This window comes from Erpetoichthys calabaricus, chromosome 3 (genome assembly GCF_900747795.2).
Source record: "Erpetoichthys calabaricus chromosome 3, fErpCal1.3, whole genome shotgun sequence".
Taxonomy (NCBI): domain Eukaryota; kingdom Metazoa; phylum Chordata; class Cladistia; order Polypteriformes; family Polypteridae; genus Erpetoichthys; species Erpetoichthys calabaricus.
The window spans coordinates 261,460,078-261,472,163 of record NC_041396.2 but is presented as its reverse complement, the minus strand read 5'-3'; the positions used below and the strand labels follow the sequence as shown (position 1 = coordinate 261,472,163).

General features: G+C 40.4%; 1 protein-coding gene across 1 annotated transcript in view; it reads right to left on the bottom strand.

Moving 5' to 3' along the window:
• camta2 (calmodulin binding transcription activator 2) overlaps positions 1–12,086 on the bottom strand; it is a 284,292-nt gene that overhangs the window by 252,797 nt on the left and 19,409 nt on the right. The window lies entirely within an intron of this gene.

Below are 12,086 nucleotides of genomic sequence, written 5' to 3'. Positions count from 1 at the left end.
CATAGTTTACTTGATAATTAAATTAGAATGTCGTAAACTAAACTTCTTCCTAAAATCAATGTTTAATTTACTAGATTTTGTCAAACCCCATCATAAGTTAATGCAGTACTAATTAAATGCTTTGTGTTAAGTGTTCCCCGGCCCAGTTGTTAATCACTACGCTTCTTAAACTGACTTCCTCCGCACTAAGAGGAGACAGCGATCACCGCGCAGAATCCATTCATTTCATGATATTCCTGCTTTCTGAAAATTTACAATGCTAAGATAAATACTTGATATCATTTTCATGATGAAATGCATTAAAGCAGGTATTAAACATGCACAGTAGTGTGGCGGTAGTGCTGCTCCCTCGCAGTAAGGGGTCCCCAGGTGTACGTTCAGTGTAGAGAAGTTTATGACAGGTGTGACGAGGTTTCAAAAAACTGGATGTATGAATGGGCATCGCACAGGTTTAACTTAAATATTGTGTAAATGTTGGGTTTGTGATCTGGTGGTCGGAGACACAAACACAGAATTCAACGCATTTTCTTCTGAGTGGGCTTTCTTTATTGCATGCGTGCTGTCTCTATCTGACTTACCAAAACCCCAATTCTTATCCTTCCTTTTTCTTTCTCCACATAACCAATCACCACACGATAAACTAGTTATAAACTTAGCCCACGGAGTGTTCAGAACTTTAAAAATATCTTTGTTATACATGTTTAATTATGCCATCCATTCAGGGTTGTGCCCATCCCTGAACGAGTCGCCAGCACATCGCAGGGTGAATACGAGCAACACATACATTAGCAGGGTCAATATAGCATAACAAAACCCCACATCCTACATGACTCTGAAAGGAAACTGAAGCACGCGAGTAAACCCACCAGAAAAACATGCAAATTCAAGGCAGGGTACACCCAAGACACCCTTGCTGCGAGGCAGCAGTGCAACCTCCACGCCGCCGTGCCCCCACATGATTAATGCATGTTTAAATGCATTTCACCATGAAAATTATATCAAGTATTTATCTTAGCATTTTAAATGTTCAGAGAGCAGGAATATCATGAAGTGAATGAATTCTGTGCGGTGATCGCTGCCGGTGCCTCCTCTTAGTGCAGAGGAAGTCAGTTTAAGAAGCTCGGGGAACACTTAACACAAAGCATTTAATGTGCTATATAACTTATGACAGGGTTTGAGAAAATCTAGTAAATTAAATATTCATTCTACAATGAAGTTTAGTTTACGATGTTCTACTTTAATGACAAATTACGAGAATAAAGTCAACATGTCGACTTTATTCTCGTCATAAGCGTCGAGATTAAAGTGGAAATGTCGAGAATAAAGTCAACATGTTGTCGCACTATTACACAGTACCCAGGTACATTACACAGTATTGAAAACAAGTACAACTTGGCTTGCAGTATTATCCAGTAGTATAGAAACAGTATTTACATATTTGAACATAATGGTCCACATCCGACCTTTTAAAACCAAAGTATCTCCAGGCAATGGACGTGACTCCTTTTTTTTCGGCAAAAGTTCTTCTGTGTCATCATGTTCAACTTTATCGTCGGCTACAGCTTCAGTTTTGGAATGTTCTCTGTCCATTTTTACCGCGCAATACCTACACTACCACTACCTATTTAGTGGTGTAGCAGTGAAAAAGAGCCCTCGCGCAACAAATCTGTGTTTAGCAGTGTAGCAGTGAAAAAGGTCCCCACTTGAACAGTTTCCTGCTGCACCACGTTCCGAACGTCGTTTAGGCAATTTAAACCGGTGTTGCGGTATAAGAAAAATCCATATCATAAAAAAAATAAAAAACGGTTTTCGGTATAAACCGGTATACCGCCCAGCACTAAGATAAAATAACTTTTATTACAACATAAGAAAGGGTATACAAAATAGATTTTCTTCACTGTTTTTTAAAAATTATGTCTTTAAGGTGGTGGCCATTATTGGCAATAAACTTTTCGAGACGATTTCTGAACAGAGGCGATTTTGTGGCAAATATCGTCCTTGAGTGCTTCGAGGTTTTGAGGTCGGTGTGTGTATTTCCTTCAACTTGAGTTGACCCCACAAGAAGAAACTGCATGGAGCGAGATCAGGCAAACGTGAAGGCCACCTGACATCACCGCTCAGGGAGATCAGCTTTCCCGGAAAGTTCTCCCGCAAAACTTGCATGGATCTCCATGCCATATGAGCTGCTGCTCCATCCTGTTGAAGCCAGGCATCCACCACATCTATTTCTTCCAGTTGCAGCAGCAAAAAGTTCTCTAGCATTTCAAGGTAATGTTCTGAAGTGACAGTGACCGTTGCTCCACCCTCCTCAAAAAAGTAAGGACCTACAATGCCAAATTCTGCAACGGCGCACCAAATTGTAACATACTCACTGTGCAGGGGTCTCTAATGAAGTTCACAAGGGTTGGTTTCACCCCAATAGTGAAAGTTTTGCTTATTTACACAACCATTCAAATGGAAATGTGCCTCGTCGCTGCACATGACGATGGCATCTTTTGCAGAATGTACGCTCACAACTCTCTACAGCTCTCCCAGTCCCTCTCAGTGAGTTCCTGCACTACCATCATTTTGTATGGATGTAAATTAAGGTTATCATGCAAAATTCTCCACAAAGGTGTGTTGGAAATGCCTAAGGCAGAAGCTTGTTTGAGTGCTGAACGTGTAGGAGACTGCAAACTTGATGCCCTTACAGCTTGGATGTTTTCAGGCGTTCATACAGTCTGAGCCCATACAGCCTGGATATTTTCTGTTCTATGTTGTACCCATCTGTCTAAATTTAGCCACCCACTTAAGAATTGTTTTCTGATTTGGGACATCACCGTTAGGACGAAAGCTGAAGTGCGTTTGGAAGGCGCGTTGCGTAGTGATTATGGATTTGTTGTTTTTGAAGAACACTTCTACAGCGAAAGCACACCAAACCAAAGCATGTTGCTGTCTGTGAACTGCAAGGGATCGCCTATCACCCCAACCCACTCGGCTGCCACTACCTCACGGAATGACCTCGAGAAATCTGGTACTTCATTTTGGCTCACCCTGTACTAGACGGTGCCTGAGGATAATGTAAGACCATCTGTAAGAAAACTGAAATTCAGCCAAAAGTGGACCTTACTACATGACAATAACCGTAAACATACCAGTAAATCTGACAAGGAATAATTGAAAAGAAAGAAATGGAGTATTCTGGAATGGCCAGGTCAAAGTCTGGATATCAATCCCAAGCAAGACACCCATCAAATATAACTCAGCTGAAAGAATTCTGTATCAAGGAGCAAGAAAAACATTCTCCCAGTCAATGGCAGAGACTGCTAGACAGTTATAAGAAACACCTACTTGAGGTTGTTTCTGCCAAAGGGGACAATATCAGCTACCCCCGAGCTATGCCAGCTTAAAGCTAAAAGCCACAGACTGGAACATTTGTCTGCTAAGACAGGGTTTCCTGAACATAAAAAATGTATTGTGATCATTTAGTTTTTATTAGCGTGCGTTTTCTACTGACAAATCTGCCTACTACACAGAACAGTTTAGGTTAGATGAAGGTAATTCTAGAGCTTTGTTCTCTACTGTTAATAGGGTTCTACAGCCATCTGTACACCCTTGCACCTCACCTTTACTCCACTGCACAATGTGATATCTTTAGAATTTATTTTAATTTAAAAAGTAACAATCACCAGCAACTGACATCACCTGCATGTACACTACACAATACTCTTAACTTTAACCTCTGGAAGGTCCTGCTCAAATTCCCTTTTGTCCTTTACACTCAATACTGTCTCTGAAATCTCTGTTCTCATTAAGAAATCTAAATCTTCCACTTCTCAGTTAGATCCAATTCCCATTAGTTTGCTTAAAGCTTGTCTGCCTTCTGTTGTTTCATTAATAATTGGTATTGTACATTCACCACATTCTGGTATTGTTCTCTCAGCTCTTAAGATTGCTGCTATAACTCCCATTTTAAAGAAACCAGGTGCTGACCCTGACAGTCAGTCAGTCATTCTCCAATCTGAACAATGTCTGACCAATTTCAAATCAGCCATTTTTATCTATAATACTAGAAAAAACAGTTGTAGCACAGGTACATGCATATGTAACTGATAATGATCTATTTGAGCAGTTCAGTCTAGTTTTCACCCTTTCTATAGTACAGAGACGGGTTTGGTTAAAAGAGGAAGGCCTCAGAGGAGGTTTATGAATGTGGTGACAGGGGACATGCAGGTGATGGGTGTAACAGAACAAGATGCAGAGGACAGAAAGATATGGAAAAAGATGTCCTGTTGTGGCAACCCCTAACGGGAGCAGCCAAAAGAAGAAGAAGAAGATTATTATGTATTAGAGCCAAGAGTTTACTTATTTGTTCCAAAGAAGAAAATTGAATTTTTCATTGAATATATTACTGCAAAGTCACATTTTCATTGTTTTTGTCAAGTACATCACCTTTAACTAAAGATATTGTTTAAATGAATATTAAATCTTGATTTGTGAACATACAGTATGTCAGAAAGGGCAAAATATTTTAGGAGGTGTACTTCTTTACATGACCTCCCAATCATCTCTAATACTAATTTTACCAAATCCTCCAACCAGCTAAAGCAATCTATAAGCAATAAATACTTGTCCATAAATTTGGTAAGGGGAAAAGGTCAATTACATATCTGTTTTTATCCAGCTAATTTGGTTCAGTGTTACAGGAACTAGCGTTTATTCTAGCAAAACTGTTCACAAGGGGAGAACCATCCCTGTACAAGGTACTTACACATTCACACAAGCACTCTAATTTACTCCAATATGATCAATTTAGAATCTCTAGTTAACATGAAATAGGCATCTTTAGGATGTGTGGAAAGCCATAGTCAAAAATTCATCTGTGTTAGAGGAATACCAAAGTGCCCAGAGAAAATATGCAAACGTCAAACAGATACTGCCTAGGCTAGGTTTTACACACAGCATTTTTAAACAGTGAGGCAGCAATGCTAACCACTAGACCTTCAATACGTAAGAGGAAATTCTTGCAAAGAGATGCAAGATAAAGACAATGATTATCTCTTGAGGCTTAAACTCTAATTTTATTGAATTTACTCAGAATTTAGATGCCATCTTTGGCAGTGATCTCTCTTTTTTTATAAAAATGTTTTTAACCCCTGTATGTTCATCTTTTGTGCAACATTTTTCTCCATGTGCAAAAAAATGACAACATTTTTTCTAGGGTGTGCACAATTGCATTAGTGAGACTGCACTAGCATAGCTCAACACTAAACCCCCACCCCCCCCCCCCGCCCCATATTTTTATTTTATCAATAACCATTCATTTGTGCAGGCACCAGGGTTAGCACATGCTGGCTAACCCAAATACAAAGGCTGCCCAAAAAGTGTATACCAATGTATTCAACCAGGACATTACGAGGGGAACACAATATGTACAGTTTCCTGAGCTATGTGCAACTTAAAGCTCATATTTAAAGAACAAAACTGTGTAAAATTATAAATTTAGCATTTTTCAAGTTGAAGTTATTTATTAACAATGATGGTACATATTAATTTGACAAAGATGTGCTCTAAATTGAAGTCTTCTTTTATGTTAAAAAATGCCTACCCTGCTCTTTTGCTTTAAAATGGAAGTGAAGGGTAGAAGGGTCAAGATGTAAAATGTAATTGGCAATGATAGACTATTTGATGAGGCTTGAGTCATTATGTTTCAAAATGTTCCATTAAAACTGACAATTTTTAAAACTAATGAGGACTTTTTCTAAAACATGACACAAGTAGCTGTCTTCACGTTTACTTAAGATGTTAAGAATCTTGTTGCACTTTTTTGCTATTATGTAAGTGAAACAGCGACCCTGCGATTGTTTAAAAAGTTTACTAAAAAGTTTAATATATACAAAGATGTTTAAATTGATTGAATTCTTTGATTGGAAAAATTAGAGGAACATCAGAGTAAAAGAGTAGGAAGATGCATCTTCGGCAGATATTAGGAAAATAAGTTTAGACCTTTTCATTTTGACCAGTATTTAAAACAGATGCTCCTTTTTTGAGCACAGTCTGTAAGCAAGCTTGTGTTTAGTACAGCCGCTCACATTTTTAATTGGAAAAAGAACAGACAAAGAAGAATTTGCCCTCAATGCTTAGTAAATAAAAGGTTGTTGGCTTTTTCAGCATTGAATATTACACCCACACACTGTAAAATAGCTGAACTGGGAAGGTAGTTGTGCATGAGCTGTTTCATTGGTGAATAGTTTCAGGAAATGTCCAAGGGGTATGAGTCAGGAACTGTAGAGAAACAATAAGAAGCAGCATGCAAAATCATGCTCTCTCTCGCCTTATTTTTCTATCCATGGAGGAGGATGAGAAAACCACCTCGCTCGGTGGCCATATTTTGATAGACATGCTGCCTGTTTCTGACACTCCATGCAAAGGCCATGTGTTAGCCAAGACCAAGTCAGACAGAACATTAGACAGAGAGACACCTATGGATTGCTACATAGGTTGTAATGATATTTTTGACACTTATTTTACTTTATTATTTTGGGCATGTTACCTGTAGATAATTAAATGTGTAACATAACTCCTGCCTGTTCTTTTACTCTGTCTAATTGCTTCAGGTTACTGATGTAAAAGGGAAGGGGTGAGTAACTTCAGTATGGAATTTATGACATTTTGTTAAAGTCTATATAATAAAGAGCACAAAACAAACATTTGTAAAAACATGTTAGCCTTGTATCTTCTTGATAAACATTAACATTTTATTATAATTGTTGCTTGTAATAATGACAAGAATTTTTATTTTCTTTTATGGCATGTGCATTATGGATAAATATTTTTACATGTTTTATTAGTTTAAAAAAGTGTATTTTAAAGGAATTTTACTTATTTTTATATTTTACTGGTCAATGAACACTATGCCTACAGAATTTCATTTTGTTATTCAAACATGAACAAGTAACACCTGGAGTCAGCAGTTTAATTTTAAAAATATCACTTTATTACCAAATCTTTGGCTTCTATTGTGGATATAAAGTCTAAATACCCCTGCCAAAGTCATAGATTTTGCATAATAAAAAAAATGAAACCATGATAAATCCTGTCAGAACTAATTTCACCTTTTATTGCAAAATTGCAATCTATACAAAGAAGGTGAAAACAAATCAGAAATTGTTCAGTGAAAAATGAAAAAAAAAAATTCTACAAAAACATGGTTGCATTAGTGTGTATATCCCCTAAACTAATACTTAGTTGAAGCACCTCTGATTTTATTACAGCACTCAGTCTTTTGGGGCAAGAGTCTACCAGTCTGAAACATCTGGACTTATCCACTTCTCCTTGCAAAATATTTCCAGATGTGTCAAATTACAAGGGCCTCTCCTGTGTACAGCTCTCTTCAGAATGTTGCCTGTTCAAATCTTGTAAACACCAAACGTGACTCTACTTCGTTGGGTCCTTGAGCAAGGCCCTTAACCTGTATTGCTCTGTCCTGGGTATGACATTAATCTGCATCCAAAAAATACTAATTCTACAACCATAATTAGAGATAAATACAGTGGAACCTCGGTTCACGAACGCCTCGGTACACGTACAACTCGGTTTACGACCAAAAAGTTCGCCAAACTTTTGCCTCGGTTCACGACCACACACTCGGTATACGAACAAGACAGTTTCCTTTTCGGTTTGTGCGCGCTGATGATTTCCGCACGTGTTGCATTGTTCTCGGTCAGACATGAACTGCTGCAATGTAAGAGAGAGAGAGCAGGCAGGCTCGTGTGCTGACGAGAGAGAGAGAGAGAGAGAGAGAGAGAGAGAGAGAGAGAGCAGGCAGGCTCGTGTGCTGATGAGAGAGAGAGAGAGAGAGAGAGCAGGCAGGCTCGTGTGCTGATGAGAGAGAGAGAGAGAGAGAGAGAGCAGGCAGGCTTGTGTGCTGATGAGAGAGAGAGCAGGCAGGCTCGTGTGCTGATGAGAGAGAGAGAGAGCAGGCAGGCTCGTGTGCTGATAAGAGAGAGAGAGAGAGAGAGAGAGAGAGAGAGAGAGAGAGAGCAGGCAGGCTTGTGTGCTGATGAGAGAGAGAGAGAGAGCAGGCAGGCTCGTGTGCTGATGAGAGAGAGAGAGAGAGAGAGAGAGAGAGAGAGAGAGCAGGCAGGCTCGTGTGCTGATGAGAGAGAGAGAGCAGGCAGGCTCGTGTGCTGATGAGAGAGAGAGAGAGCAAGCAGGCAGGCTTGTGTGCTGATGAGAGAGAGAGAGAGAGAGAGAGCAGGCAGGCTCGTGTGCTGATGAGAGAGAGAGCAGGCAGGCTTGTGTGCTGATGAGAGAGAGAGAGCAGGCAGGCTCATGTGCTGATGAGAGAGAGAGAGAGAGAGAGAGAGAGCAGGCAGGCAGGCTCGTGTGCTGATGAGAGAGAGAGAGCAGGCAGGCTCGTGTGCTGATGAGAGAGAGAGAGAGCAGGCAGGCTCGCGTGCTGGAGAGAGAGAGAGAGAGAGCAGGCAGGCTCGCGTGCTGAGAGAGAGAGAGAGAGAGAGAGAGCAGGCAGGCTCGCGTGCTGGAGAGAGAGAGAGAGAGAGAGCAGGCAGGCTCGCGTGCTAGAGAGAGAGAGAGAGAGAGAGAGAGAGAGAGAGAGAGAGAGAGAGAGAGAGAGAGAGAGAGAGAGAGAGAGCAGGCAGGCAGGCTCGTGTACTAGAGAGAGAGAGAGAGAGAGCGCATGCAGCTGAGAGCGATCCTGTACGTGCAGCTGAGCAGGGAGCCTGGGTGTTTATCAGTGTTATTCAATGTTTTTACATTAGTTTACTATTACACTATGCATTCTATGGTGTAATTAACTATATTTGTGCTTAAAAATATTTTAAAAATATATTTACATACAGTTCTAACGGTCTGGAATGGATTAATTGTATTTACATACAATCCTATGGGGGAAATTGCTTCGGTTCACGACCAATTCGGTTTACGACCAGAGGTTTGGAACGAATTATGGTCGTGAACCGAGGTTCCACTGTATGGTCATTTTATACCATAATCATATCCACTTCAATTGGATCCAGATTATTAAGAAAAACACTTTTTTTCACCCTGATTAACCACCTTACTGCTTTTTAAGAAAACTTTCAATAGATGCTTCTGAATTCTTCTGTAAATTATTTCAGGAATAGTGGATCTAATGAATCTTTCTCATAAATATCAGATAATATTAATGAAATCCTTGAATAATAAGCATATTAACACTGTACAATAAACATCTTCACACACTTGTTTCAGCAAAATGCATATGAATATTACTGATACCCCAGGATTGCCAGCTGTTGCAGCCATTTATTCTATCACTCAATTAGTGTGCAGATTTTACTGGCACACTCTGCATGTTCCAATAACTAAAATATTAAAGAGCAATTGATTAACATTGCCTGAACTACAGTTACACCCACTGTCCTCACAGCACAGTGAGTCTTAGATATGTTTATTACCCTGGTATACAATGTAGACGTTGCTGCAGTGTACATAAGGGTGATGTAGTTGAATAATATAAGCCTGACCGTTACTGACAGTTATTTCAGTTATGCCATAGAGTGATATACTTCATTCGTTCCATTAGCCTACTTGCTTGTGTGGCCAAAAACGTTTGACCCGTAAAAAGTCAAGATTGAGAACATAACACTAGCATTATAACTTATTCCACTAAATGAATAACTTCTCTGCATTTTACTGATTTTAAGCATTTAAGCTTGTTTGCAGAATGCATTGATGAACAATTCAGTTTTGTATGATGAGAATCCACAAGTCAATTTTTATATTCTTCATTTCACCTGATCCATGGGAGTTGGCCATTGCATCAAGCTGAATGGAATTTATGGGTAACTGCTTGTCAGTGCCAAAATATACACTTAAGAATTCTTTAAACAATTTTTTAAATATCTTATTTACTTATTACTGGAGTTTGTCTGCATGCTGTTAACTCATTTTAACCTTCCCATTTTTACCATTTATTTGCATATTTTTAATTGTAATTACTTTAATTGGGAGTACAATTTCGTGTTATCTTCCTTTACACATCTTGCTGTGACTTATTATTTTAATTTTGGAAACTTATTTTTATATTTATTTTTCATTTTTTTCCAAGATGATTTAGATGGTTCTCCCCGTGTCTGCGTGGGTTTCCTCCGGGCGCTCCGGTTTCCTCCCACAGTCCAAAGACATGCAGGTTAGGTGGATTGGTGATTCTAAATTGGCCCTAGTGTGTGCTTGGTGTGTGGGTGTGTTTGTGTGTGTCCTGTGGTGGGTTGGCACCCTGCCCGGGATTGGTGCCCTGCCTTGTGCCCTGTGTTGGCTGGGATTGGCTCCGGCAGACCCCCGTGACCCTGTGTTTGGATTCAGCGGGTTGGAAAATGGATGGATGGATGGATGGATTTAGATGGTTCAATTTTTTTATTTTTTTTTAATTATACAGTGATCCCTCGCTATATCGCGCTTCGCCTTTCGCGGCTTCACTCTATCACGGATTTTATATGTAAGCATATTTAAATATATATCGCGGATTTTTTGCTGGTTCGCGGATTTCTGAGGACAATGGGTCTTTTAATTTCTGGTACATGCTTCCTCAGTTGGTTTGCCCAGTTGATTTCATACAAGGGACGCTATTGGCAGATGGCTGAGAAGCTACCCAACTTACTTTTCTCTTTCTCTCTCTTGCGCTTTCTCTGATCCTGACGTAGGGGGTGTGAGCAGGGGGGCTGTTCGCACACCTAGACGATAGGGACGCTCGTCTAAAAATGCTGAAAGATTATCTTCACGTGCTACCTTCTGTGCAGCTGCTTAGTGAAGCGACATGCTGCACAGTGCTTCGCATACTTAAAAGCTCGAAGGGCACGTATTGATTTTTGCATGTTTGTTTTTCTCTGTCTCTCTCTCTCTCTCTCCCTGCTCCTGACGGAGGGGGTGTGAGCTGCCGCCTTCAACAGCTTTGTACCAGCGGTGCTTCGCATACTTAAAAGCAAACAGCCCTATTGATTTGTTTGCTTTCTCTGTCTTTATGACAGTCTCTGCTCCTGACGCACACTCCTTTGAAGAGAAAGATATGTTTGCATTCTTTTAATTGTGAGACAGAACTGTCATCTCTGTCTTGTCATGAAGCACAGTTTAAACTTTTGAAAAAGAGACAAATGTTTGTTTGCAGTGTTTGAATAACGTTCCTGTCTCTCTACAACCTCCTGTGTTTCTGCGCAAATCTGTGACCCAAGCATGACAATATAAAAATAACCATATAAACATATGGTTTCTACTTCGCGGATTTTCTTATTTCGCGGGTGGCTCTGGAACGCAACCCCCGCGATGGAGGAGGGATTACTGTATTTAGATTTTTGGTTTAAATTGTATCTCTCTATTATAAAAAAAAATCTTGGGAGGGAGACTAGGGAGGCGAGACGTGATCTCAGAAGACAATTTGACGTCCCACAAGAGACACTTTAACGTCCCGCGAGACAAGGCAATGAGACAACATTTAAAAGAAGTTCACGGACATCTAACTAAGCAGTTGTTGGAATACCTTTGGCAGACAGACATCATGTGCCCCCAGCTCTTAAAACAATGACAAGCAGAACATACAGCTTGCACCTTAGCGTGTGTTCAGCCCAAACGCCCACCCAACCGCCCCCCCCCCCCCCCCCCCCCCCCCCCCATTCACAACACGAGCGGCACTGACGTGAAGTGGCAAAAGGAGAGCTGCTGTACAAGCTTTGAAATGATCAACGCAAAGCACGACAAGCAGAAAATTTAGCTCGCCAGGAGCAACAAGCCAGCAGATGACCCGACTGCAACTCGTTAGTGTGCATTCAAACCCCCCTTCACAACCCGAACGGCAGAGACATTAAGTGGCAAAAGGACAGCTGCTGAACAGGCTTATAAATTATCAACATGAAGCACAACAAACAAAACATGCAGCGAGCCAGAAGCGAGTCAGCAGCAGCAGAAAGACACCAGCTGATCCAACGGCATCTCCTCAGCATGCATTCAGCCACCCCCTTCACAACACATCCTTTGACAAAGATTTAACCACGCCCGGGACCGGAAATAAAGGACAAGTATTGTTTTTACAAAAGTTTTAAAGTAAAAGTGAA